A 13,231-nucleotide genomic window follows, 5' to 3' on the forward strand; every position below is an offset into this window, starting at 1 on the left:
TATAGACAAATCTGTATAAAGTTAATTTTTTCTCCCTGATACATTTTTGTGCCACATGTATCAAATTTATCAAATTCTAATATTCTAATAGAATTTATCAAATTCTAATATTAATGAAATTTTAGTTCTTTCATTTGAAACAAAAACCTGTTCTGTAGAAAAAAAAATACATCAACAGGCTGAAATGTACTTAATTTTGTAATACCAACTCCCAAGCTTAGATAACCACAAATAACATATCACTCCAGATAAATGGTTTCCTCTTTTGAATACTTTTGTACAGGTGAAAACACAGTAAGGGTAACACTGGAGGAGAAACGAGTCATGACATTAGCTGGAAAGGCACTCAAGGTACGAGGGGGTAGTCCAATCCTCTTTGACTTAATGAGAAAGGAAATTAAACAGTTTGGACAGAATGAGAAAAGAAAGGAGAAGGGATAGTTTGTTAGCTACTGAGAGAATTTTGCGTGTCTTCTGGAGCTAACTTGTTATAAAGCACCATCCCCTCCCTCCTCAAAGTTTAAGGCCAAAAGAAATACACCATATTTCTTTACCCTCATGACAAATCTTTAAAAATGATTTCTACTTTTATTGGATCACACAGAAAAGAATTTGAGAGAACACAATTACTTTTAGAGCCATCATTTCAAATAGTTTGTCTCAGGAAGAAAAGAAACAGATTTGCAATGAAATTTCGTTTTTTCTTCTCATCTCTTCCTACCTGATGGATGGAGAATTGCTAACCAATTGGATCCACTCATTTGTTTTTCAGATCAAATCCCGAAAAATAAATTGAATAGGATTCTTCTACATATTGTCTCCAACTTTTTTCTTTTGAGTGGTTCACCAATTTTTACTTAAGGACTTCTTGAAGTTGATGCAATGCAAGTGGCCATAACCACATATGATTTCTTTGTTTGTTTTTTTCCAAGAGGAGTTAACACATTTTTAACTTGAGGATACTTTCTTGGCAGTAAATAATTAATATCTGCGTTTTTTTATTTTAAATCTTTCTTAAAATCTTTTGGGCACCAAAGACCCTGCTCTCTTGCCATTTAAAATGCAAAAATGTGGGAATGAACTGTAATTGATGAACATAAAGGAAGTGTGTTATTAGGTATCTAGATTGTTTGGTTCAGTTAAGACCGGGATTGAGTATTTGATTAGTATTATATAAGTCCTATTAGCTCTGCTTATACAAAATTACTTAGTCGTTATGCTACTTGTATATGTGCAGACCCAAATTTCAATGATGCCAACACAAACAAGCTCACAAGAGGACAACAGTGAAAAAAATTTATCACAAGATGTATAATTGGCAAAGGACCAGATGCATGCATCTTTAGGCTAGTACCTCCTCTCTCTGTAGGCAAACCAACAGGAATCCAGCTTTTATTCAGAGATTTGCTCATTGAACAGGACATCAGAGCAAGAGAATAAGGGAAATTCAAATACTTAACTGAAGTTCAGGTTCTGAGAGCCTGGTACATGTGTCACTATGAGAGGAGTATAGTTATCTCTGGCAATGATAAGTCAAGTCTTAAACCACAAAACCCTTTTTCCAGGGAACAAAAACATGACCGTTCCCTGCATTTGCTTGTCTCTGTAGCTCTCCTTTATCTTGGTCCATTTATGGCCAAAACTCCTTATCATGGACACACCCCTTCTTCAGTCATATTAGCTTTATCCATAAAGTTATATTCCACTCATTTCCTCTTTTAAACAAAACTTTGCAAAGCTCTGAATTCAATGTGCAGAGTAAAACTTGTGTTTGAATTGTCTTAGAAATCTAATCTTTAATGTTATTTTTTCATGTGTTTACTTGTTAATATCGCTAAGACCAGCAGAATGTTACATGGTCAGCTCAAGTAACAAGACTAACAGAGAGGGGAAAAAAAGATAGAATCTAGAAAGGGATCTAAGTATGTATGTAAAAGAATAATCATATAATAAAATGTGGTAGGTTAACCTTTGGGGGAAATAATGAACTGAGACACCACCCCCCACCCCAGCCTCGCTTCATACGTTATATCAAAATAAAGGGTCAAATTTTTCCAAAACCAAAATGAAACCAAAAACCTACCTGGAGGAAAGATTCATGGACTTTCATTTGGGCTAAAGAAAGACTTTCCAAACAGGGTACCAAGGGCTGAAACCATAAAGAAAGTATTTGATTGATTTGACCATGAGTACATGGACATAAAAACTTTTGTCAAAAACATGACAAGTGTACTTGATAATATGCTCTGAGTCTTTCTCATGGCCACAGCACTTTCTTAAGGAAATAAGCATAGATTTTTTTATTTCACTACTCACCTATCCTCTGTTTTGGGTTTTACTAATGAGGATGCACAAAAGAAATGATGGAGAAGTAAAGTACTCTTCCATTTAATACTGGCCAGTGCTTAATACTACCCCTGCCTCGATCCCCTTCACATACACACTGACACATTGGACCAAGCTAGAAACATGGCCAAGAGTCTTAAGTAAGACCTCTTATTTCTTAATCCTTAACCTTTGAACCTAACTAACTCTACTTATGCTCCCAACCAAAAGAACCTGGAATCAAGAGAGAGAATTATGATGTCAATTTACCCACCCACTCAGTGACAGAACAAAGTATGGTTGGGCCAGAGAGAGGTAGATAGATGGTCAGGCCCAGACCACAGAACAAGATGCTGGAAGTAGGAGACAAGGCAAGAGGCAAGATGCACTCAAATCTGACTTTTGATTTAAAAATGCTAACTGCTAGTGGAAAGAGCCCTTTGATCAATTAGATTAGCCACCCTTCCTCCTGGGAGGGGGTGGAGAATGAGAGGCTGAAATGTCAGATTTATCCTCTATCACACTTTCCTAAATGAATAAGCTGGGCATGTTAAATCTTTTTTTCTGAGCAGGAGCAGAAATGTGAGAGGGGGAGAAGGGCCCCATTCAACCACATTGCATCCTTAAATTTATCCAGATCCTTTGACAGAGAGGCATATATCCTAAAAGAATAATTAGAAGTATGCAAAAATATTGTCTCAAAGATATTCACTGAAGAGGTGGTTTATAACAATAAGAGTGTAAAGTAACTAATGTCCAACAATAAAAAAAAGGCTTTGAATAAGAAAATATTTTATATTAATACAATAGACTGCTATATAGCCATTAAAATCAGGTTAACAATAAATTTGCTGAAAATTGCTCATAAGAAATTATATATAATATAATCTTATTTTTATATTTAAGAAATGTACACACACAAGAATGGCAAGTTAGAAAAATAATTGCTCGTAGTGATTGTCTCTAAGTGGTAGAACCAGGTGTGATTTTAATTATTTCTTTATTAGAACCTGAATTGTCTGATCTTCCCATAGCAAATATGTAATATGAAAATTAATAATGAAGAGTGGATTGGGTCTATCACTATGAAAGACACAGCTGTGTCAGGAATTGGCAAAGAGTATTAACATCTGATTTATGCAAGAACCACTTCTCAACAACTCAATAATTGATCGAAACACTCCATTTTGGGTCTCTTATTAGAAATTGCTATGTGTCTCTTACATGGGTTTCTTCTAAAGTAAATGTCACCTGGTTTTGTCTTGCCTATTTGACCTTACATTATTCACTCTCACCTGCAGATGAACTAATTTAGAGATCTGCAGGTTCATTCATCTATCTAGTCACACACATTTGCAAGTGGAATGAATGCATGATTTACTAGTGCCCTGGAGATGCAAAAAAGATAATAGTTCCTCCTGAGAGAAACTTTCTGCAAACTTGATGCCTATTCTGGGAAACATATCATACCTGCTTGAAATAACTTGATTACACTCACAAGATAATATGATAACACTGCATGACGCAGAAATTTTCACCGAGGACTGTGAAGAGTTGGACAGATCCAGATGTCCTAGCATGCCATGGTTAAGGATTCTTGGCGAAGAATCAACTTACCTTGAACCTTAGCGAGTAAATGGGATTTGAATTTGCAGGAGGGAATATTTCATTATTTTAGGGCATCAGAAATGATGAGGTTAGGGGAAGAGGAAGTTTTAGGGAACTAGAGAGATGGGGTTGGAAAACTAAAGTGGACCCATTTGATGGAAAATTCCAAAATCCGGATTAAGGAATTTTTTTTTAACTCAAAAATTAGATTAAAAAAAAAACTGACCTCCATAATTAAAGTCACTATAATTATTCCCAAATCTGTCTATGGTGCCCATTGTTTGGCCACTTCCAGGCAATAGCATCCCCAACCAACAAGATCCTGTTCAGGATCACTGAAGAATGCTAAGTACCTTTCTCCAGCCACATTGCAACACCTTGTAAACCCTAAGACACAGCAGGATTAGAGTTAAAGATGTTATGTTAGACCATTGTGTTAAATAGGACTAGTTACGGGGGAGGGATTAAAGATTTTAGTCTTTGTGTTGGGGTGGGTGTGGAGGGGGTCTTTTTTGGCTTTCCTTTTTCACTAGAGACTCTCCACTTCTTATGGAACCAATAATGTTAACAAGAATTCTATGACTAAGGGTAACCAGGCTGACTCTCCTCTAAGAATTAAGGAAATGTCCCATTCTTTGTTTTTCCTGATAGTTTATTTTTCCTGTCTCAGCCTTGGTGCTGAGCTTTGAGATTCAGGGGATGAGCTTACAGTGTCAAAGGCAAGAGCAACCACCAGGGCCATCACATAGCATAGCTCAAAAAGATTCCATACTGGGACTTGGAATTGCCAAAACAAGATACAAGTTGTGTCTATCTTCTCCTTTTGTACATACATCTGTCTCAGAAATCTCTCTGTAAAAGGTGGCACTGGCAGCCAGGATTTGTGTTCTGACACCATGGATTTTAAGATGACCCCATGATATAAAATATAAGTGTCAGGATCTTCCAGTGGTTGTATAATCAAATGGCAGCAGAGATCAGGGAGTTACACAGATGTAAAAGCCAGTCAGATATGTGGAGACTGTGTTGAAATAGAGCCTACCCCATTGATAAAAGAAATGTTGGACTAAGCTGAGTATTTTATAAAACTATAAAATGACTTCAAATCGTCACCCAACTCTCTCAGAAATGTCTGAAATGTCAAGGAAAGACACAAAAGAATCTAAGCCAATCTCAAAGATGACCAGAAAAGCCAGAAGTCATGCATTCTTGATAATTCTTTCTAAAATATTACAGCCCCTGTGTTGGGTGAACCACCAGAATTCCCTGGCAATTGTTTAGGACCAGTATCTCTGTAGACCCTGCCTTCTTTCTCAAACACCAATCCTCATTTCAGTTGGATTAATTTTCCTTATGTGATTGCTAGGACATTAAAGCAAGATCATCCCAAGTAACAATTTTGTTCTTAAGTTTTTGGGGAAACAGCTGTACAGAAAAGGTTAAATTATTAGTGTTTGGGGAAAATGATGTGGGGAGAAAATGAAAAATAATTTTGTCTTGTTCTAACAAAGAACAATCTGTGCAGCACTTAAGAACAAAAGATCACAAAAACTTTGCTCTAGTGCATGCTTTCTTCCACTCTTCTGTAAGAGGGAGGAAGACTGAGATGGTCACAGGGGTGGGGAGAAAATATCCAAGAGGTGAAAGTGATGAGAGCACAGTGGTGACAGCAAAAATTCTGAGGTCAAGGTAATGGTATTGGGATGCCCTTGTCCATCCACCTCTTTTGGTCAACTTCTACTCATCTTTTAAATTTTTGATATTACCTCTTTCAAGAGATATGCTTTAACCCCTGTCAGGCTCCTTTCAAGACTCTTGAGTTCCTATAACACTCCCAAGAATATATCTAACGATGCACTTCCATTTAGTACTCTTTTGAGGTACAGATAGAAGTGTGACTCTGCCTCCTTTTGCCTCACCTCATCCTCCTTGAGGTCTGGGCAATTTAGCTGTGAAAGGTAGAAAACAGAGTTATGACACCCAAAATTCTGTAGGACATATGATAAAGACAAAGGTAAAATGCTGTGTGGTTTTGCCTTTGCAAAGTATGTCCAATGATAAGTTACCTATTTGTTGGCCGTGCAATAAATTCTATTAGACAATGATGGTTTCCATAAACTTTATTTACTTCTAGAATAAAGGAATATTCCACTGCCCAATTCATAGCTAAGAGCAATCATCAGGTTCCTTCTTGTCATCACATGGCATAGTCAACAATTTGTATCCTTGCCTTATCAATGTGATAACTGACTTACTGAAAGATTATATGGTATGTCCATAAGAGTTTTTATTCCTAGCAATTTGTTCTTAAAATTGTTTTTTTTTTTTTTGAGGTTCCATCAATACATTCTACTCTGTTTTTTTTTTTTTTTTTTTTTTCTAGCTACCAATGGCCAGCCACATACCTGACCTCCAAATATACATTGGGACCAAAACAGAGTTAAAGATATTGGTGCAGAGGGGTGCCTACATGGCTCAGTTGGTTAAGCATCCTACTCTTGGTTTAGGCTCTGGTCATAATCTCACAGTTCATGGGTTCAAGCCCCGAGTTTGGCTCTGCACTGACAATGTGGAGCCTGCTCAGGATTTTTTCTCTCTACCTCTTTTGCTGCCCCTCCCCTGCTCTCTCTTTCTCTCTCAAAATAAAAAAATAAACTTAAAAAAAAAGATTAATGCAGATCTCTCCAATATATCTGATAGCCAAAGTCACTTGGGAATATCAAAACACTCTGGAAAGGAGAAACAACACCCAGGAATTGGGTAGATAAGTCAAATCCTTTCTTTTTAGACAGAAATGCTAAAATTAAAAAAAAAGTACTAGAAACAACAAATCCCCCTCCCTGAGGTAAGCACCCAGAACCTCCTTTAGGAAAAGGTAGGAGAACACTCAGACCTATGTCCCAGAAAAAAAGGAAATAAGGAAATTACTTTTTTTTTTTTTAGATGGTATCAATCAACTTAATGGCTACAGCTTCCAGAAAGATCTCAGAGGCAACATGCATCATCACTGATGTGCTTGCTAGCTGAAGAGTCCCCATGGGAGGGGTGTTCATTTTGTAGCTAATGTAAATTACAGTGCCTGTCTTTGTATTTCAGTGATTTGAAGTGACATTCTATTAAAGGTGTTCCTGATATAAACAGGATTAGGTGGTAATGGGAGAATTAAACAAGAATTACGCTTGGCTGGTAACCTTGAGACTAATGGTCTTCAAGAATAACACAAAAGTCTTCCTTTCTCTCTATTTTTTTACACTGTGATTTCTCTTTGTAAGTGGCAACTTCAAGAATTGAAAACTTGTAGATTAAGACCTGTTTTCTACCACATTTGTTTACTACCATCTGCTTAGAGACTTTATCAATAATGAAATTTTGATAGTAGGTCAACCTAATGTAAGTTCCATGTTAATCACGACCTTGATGCTTTGGTAAAAAAAAAAAAAAAAAAAAAAAAAAAAGTACTGACCAAATTGCCCTGCCTTTGTAGCTTAATGAGAGCATGAAATCATTCATTAGCAAGGCAGCGAACTAAACTACAAGAAAGAGTGACCGTGACCTATTCGAAAGCATTTCAGCCTCAGCTTCACCTGGCACTTGGGAGTTGTGATGCAATGCAACCTAGACATATTTGCTTATTGACAATCTGAGGACAAAAAATGAGTAACTAAGGTAATATATCAGATAAAAAAATTATACAAATAATGTAAGCAATTACATTCAGCAGCAGTAATAGGGTCAACATTGCAGGTCTTACGTTTGTAAGATAGGTGAAAGCTAGCAGATGAAACAGCTTGAAAATGAGCTGGAAGAGAAGATAAGAATTTTGGAATATCACAATATTCCCTGTAACAGGTGACAATTAACCAATACAATTCAGATAAGTAAGTGTTAAAGTTGAAATAGAGGTGGGAGAGGCAATGGTCAAATTAGCTTAAAGGCAGCATTTCCCAGGGCAACCCGTTGCTAAGCCAAAAAGCCTAGCAAATGGACAATTTGTTTTGAGACTTTACTGATGAAATCTGATAGGTAGACAAGACCGGAACTCTAAAAATTCTGCTCAAGTCCAAGAGGTATTAAAATAGAACTCTTTCAAGGAAATTCTGGACATATTTAATACTGTACTTTTTTTATCCCGAGGCTATTCTGTTTTGCTGATTATAACTCCTGAGTAATCGCCTCACTAGAGTAACAGGAAACCACAAAATGCTCAGGGGAGGAGATAGGGAACACAGTTATCTAGTATTTACTCTGTACCAAGAACTGTAGTCAGCATCTAACTTAATTCACAACAATCCTGTCAGATAATATTGTTACTGCTTTTTTAGAGACAAGAAAATAGGCTCAGAGTGGTTAGGCAACTTGCCCAGCATCAGGTAATGATGAATACTACATCGTGTTCCTTGACTCTGTAGGTGGTGTCAACTCAGTAATGGCTCCTGGAATTGTGGCCCCCTGGAAGACCTCAGAGGCAAAAGCTCTCCTATGTCACATTTTATGAGTATTATACCTTTGTTATTCAAAATGTGGTCCTTGGACCACAACATGGCACTTCCTGGGAGCTAATGAGTCATAATCTGCATTGAAACAAGATCCTGAGATGGCATTAAAGTAGGGTGCAAGTTTTACAAGACCTAGCACTGCCTGACCCTTTGACTTAGTAAGGAGGAAAAAAAAGATTCCTAGAGAGGCAATCTTAGCATCTTCTGATTCATGGAACACTCTAAGAGCCTGATGCAAACTTTAGACCTTCACCTAAAAAACAATATATGCACACTGATAGACACACTTATAGTTACTTCTTGAGAGTTAATGACTCCCTGAAACCCATGCAGTACAACCTAGGTATCTAGATGCCAGGTTAAAAATTCCTTTGAGAGGTGATTAAGGTGACAGAGAAATCTACACAGTATACAAAGTTTGGATAGTGAAAAACCATGGCCAAAAGAGAAAAATTTACTCTTTCAATCATCAGCAGTATGATCATATAAGTTGAACTACATACATATTCTTAGAAATTGGCAGAGGGGCGCCTGGGTGGCGCAGTCGGTTAGGCGGCCGACTTCAGCCAGGTCACGATCTCACGGTCCGTGAGTTCGAGCCCCGCGTCAGGCTCTGGGCTGATGGCTCAGAGCCTGGAGCCTGTTTCCGATTCTGTGTCTCCCTCTCTCTCTGCCCCTCCCCCGTTCATGCTCTGTCTCTCTCTGTCCCAAAAATAAATGTTGAAAAAAAAAAAATTTAAAATAAAAGAAATTGGCAGAACATTATCATCTTTAACTCATTTACATGGACACAATTGATTTTCCTAGAAGAAAATCAATTTTTGCCTCTATTTCTTTATTTATTCATTCCTTCTCCATGGACTTGATCAATAGTTATTTGGAGTTTCACTCCCAATGCTAAGATCTTCCATATTGATAAAATGTGTTTTTCAAAGATGATGTTTGAATGTTACATTATTCTGGGGACTTTTGGATATAGCTTCAACCATGATTTCAAAACCTAACTTCAATAATTTTATAATTATGTACTTAGTTATAAACCTGGATATTTCAGCTTTCGTATTATTAACTATAAGTCTGCAGAAAAAAAAAACCACAACCAAATATGTATTTTTTATTTTGAATAGACTCTCCAAGTTCTCAACTCTTTTTCACCATTTTATAAATACTCTTAAAGCTATAAAGTCATCAAATATGGACTTCCTTCTTTACCCTTTTCTCCCTTTCCTTTGGACTTCAGAGAATGGATATTTTTATCCTGAAGAGTTCAGTTCCTTCCTAGCCAGACTTTCACATCATCTGGAACTGGTTCTGGACAAATAGTAATATAGAAATAGATTATCATCCATCCTGGCCTCTTGCATAATGTTTTGGTCTTGTCCAAGCCTTTACTAGTGTCTTGGTCTAGTCTTACTTGGCTTTTGCTAGTGCCTTTCTCTCTTCCATTAAAAAAAAAAAAAGAAAAAGAAAAAGAAAAGAAAACTCTTGGTTTTGAATTTTGCTAACATTTCTTCTCTTGTCCTCACTGTCCATGCCCCTAGAAGAGAATTCACTCTCAGTGTAATTTCCTGTTGGAATAATTTCCTCACACATATTTCTTTACAAAATCAGAATAATTAGAATTCGTTGTTAACTTTCACAAAAATGCTACAAAAAATTTAAGTTCCTTTAAGTTTATGAAGAAAAAAAACCACAACTACTTAATTTTTTAAAATCAATATAAGAGTTCAGACTTTGATTCTGTAGTGACAGTCTGATAAAGTAACATTTTGTATAAATAACTGACCGAGCATCTTTTCACAAGGGGGAAGAGAAGTGGGAAAAAATAGTTACAAACCGAGAGGGAGAGAGACAAACCACAATAGACTATTAAATACAGAGAACAAACTAAGGGTGGATGGGGGGGTAGGGGAGAGGGAAAATGGGTGATGGGCATTGAGGAGGGCACTTGGGATGAGCACTGGGTGTTGTATGTAAGCCAACTTGACAATAAATTATATTCATTAAAATAAGTAAGTAAGTAAATAAATAAATAAATAACTGACCATAAACTAATCAGTAAATTTTAATGAAATTGAAACATCTGCAAAAGGCACAATTTTGACATTGTCTAAATAAATCATACCACCAATGACACTTTTTGTTTTCTTCCTTTTTGCTTTAGTTTTAAACCAAACACTTAACACCATAACAAGATCAAATTTCAAAGTTAAATATAATTAGTCACATGCAGAAAACTATTTAATGAGTGAATTAAAATCTGAATTTACTAAACTATTACACCTTATGGTTTGGTCACTTTCTCAGATTGTTAAACACAAATCAAAATTGAAGTAACATTTGATTTCTTAATCTCCACAATCACTATATTATCCTTGTTTATTTCAACCTAAAGAATGTGCAAGACCAGAGCAGTGAGAATACCAACTGTGCTCAAAGCCAGTGTGAACAAGCCTGAACACCTCAGAAGTGGGTGACAATCGAATCCACTAGAGTTGATGGCCAGCCATGTAACTGAGGTCTCCAAGTTAGCTTCCATGTAGAATACAATGTTTATTAAAGGATAAGTAATAAATATGTGCCAATTTGCAGATCACATATATATTATTAAAAACAATGTAACCTGGGGCGCCTGGGTGGCGCAGTCGGTTAAGCGTCCGACTTCAGCCAGGTCACGATCTCGCGGTCCGTGAGTTCCAGCCCCGCGTCAGGCTCTGGGCTGATGGCTCAGAGCCTGGAGCCTGTTTCCGATTCTGTGTCTCCCTCTCTCTCTGCCCCTCCCCCATTCATGCTCTGTCTCTCTCTGTCCCAAAAATAAATAAACGTTGAAAAAAAAATTAAAAAAAAAAACAAAAACAAAAAAAAAACAATGTAACCTGAACAATTGCTTAACACTTGGGACTTCCAAAAATATTTTTCAGGGAAGGGTATTTTACCATTGACATTGCTTAGAATCACTGGTGATTATAAATATATGTGATCATAAAACCAGACAGACTTTCAGTTTTATTATTGTTTTTAAATTCTCTACAGACAATGCACCCACTTGAAGCCTACACCTGGGCTTCCATGGTCAGCCCTAGGTATACCTCTGCTTGCAAATATTTATTCCTCTGAGCATATTTTATGTTTATTGTTTGAAATAAAATAAAGATGACTAAGAAATGAAATAAATCTTTAGGGACAAGTCAGCTTGCCAGGAAAACACTATGGCCTCGTGGGAAACCAAGTTCCTTAAAACAGGAAAAGTCTGAAGCCCAGATGCCTTGCAGAGTTATGATCTCATCGTGTTGACAGGAGGTTATACTTCCTCTTATCTCTTCTGGTTCAGGGTTCAAAAGACCTCTCTGTGAGGAGAAAGGGTTCCTCTGCTTTTCAGACCTACCCTGTCTTACCAAAGGAAAAAAAATCCCTTCTATATTAGCCATATCACCCATCAAAAAAGCCATTCAACTGAAAAGCAGGGAGTAGCATCATGGTGGCCATTTAGATGAAGTCTGTGGCTGCCTGTTAACTTTCTGTTTCCAGGGAGAGTGGCTTTGCTGATTTCCAGATGCTTAACCTGTGAAACACTGAAGAATCAGGGCCAAATGATCAACACAAACAATAACCATTTTTAAAAAGTACTGCCTAACATCTGCAATTTGAATTAAATCCTTCTTCTACAGAAAGTATGATATTTTTCTTATGCTGCAGTGAAGAAAGATAACAGGTCTGTGGTTTTCATAAACTCTGGGACACCAAGAGCTTACATTATATTGAAAATAGTGGATTTCTTTTCACATGAGATGTTTAAAGCAATGCTATTAATAATGCTGTGTATAACAGCTGCCTTTATTTATTCATAAATACAGCACAAACATCTTACTTGTCACAAGGAGAGGATTTTCTTTTACTATAAAAAGATAATTAATTCAGGCTGAATAAACTTAATGGTGCATTTGCCATCTGGGCAAAGCAAACAAAACACCAGAATAGAATTGTGTGAAGAAAAAATAATCAAAATATGGAATTAAAATACATGCTTAAGCTCTGTTTTGATTTCTGTAACAACAAATAATTTCCACCCCAAGTATTATGCTCCTGCTTATTTGAAAGGAAATATAAAAGGCAATAGGGCATTTAAAAATGCAGAACTGAACACGGACAAAAATTTCAGGTGATTTCTTTCTTCCTTTGTTTTTTACACATCAGCAACATAAGCAAAATGTTACACATAAGCGACAAAGCATCTCTTCTCATCTCTACCCATGAGGGACAGAAACTCTTATCGAATACAATCATATAGATACAAGTGTTTTGTGGACTTTAAAGAGCCATAAAAGTAAGGGGATTCATATTATTTCCATCAGCCTGGTGTGCCCTTAGCAGAACTCAGACACACCGAGGGCTTTGACTTTATTAAATCAACTCTCGAAAGTGAACTCCGCTGACAGCCATGATCTTTAAAAACTCTGGAGAAGATGGTACTTGTCGTGTGGAGCCATCACTGCCCTGACATTCTAGTCTCACCTGTAGGCTTTTAGCTGCTTATTCAGAAATTTGGCTTCTTTCTTATCCTCTCCTTAAACATCTCGGATTCATCTCTTCTCAATCCTTCTGCAGCCTAACCCCCTGATTATATGTGTGTAATTGTGCTTTCAAAGCTTCCCCCCCACCTCCCCCCCCCCCCCCCCAGTCACACCTATCTTGCACCTTTCCATTCCCTGTTTTAACTGTGCCTTGCCACCAGACAGCAGAGCACCATTATTACCTCCCGGTGCCTTCCTCTATCCCAGTTTTCTTGCAGAAGATGGTTGGTT

Source organism: Herpailurus yagouaroundi, unplaced genomic scaffold (genome assembly GCF_014898765.1).
Source record: "Herpailurus yagouaroundi ecotype Mexico unplaced genomic scaffold, PumYag 28, whole genome shotgun sequence".
Taxonomy (NCBI): domain Eukaryota; kingdom Metazoa; phylum Chordata; class Mammalia; order Carnivora; family Felidae; genus Herpailurus; species Herpailurus yagouaroundi.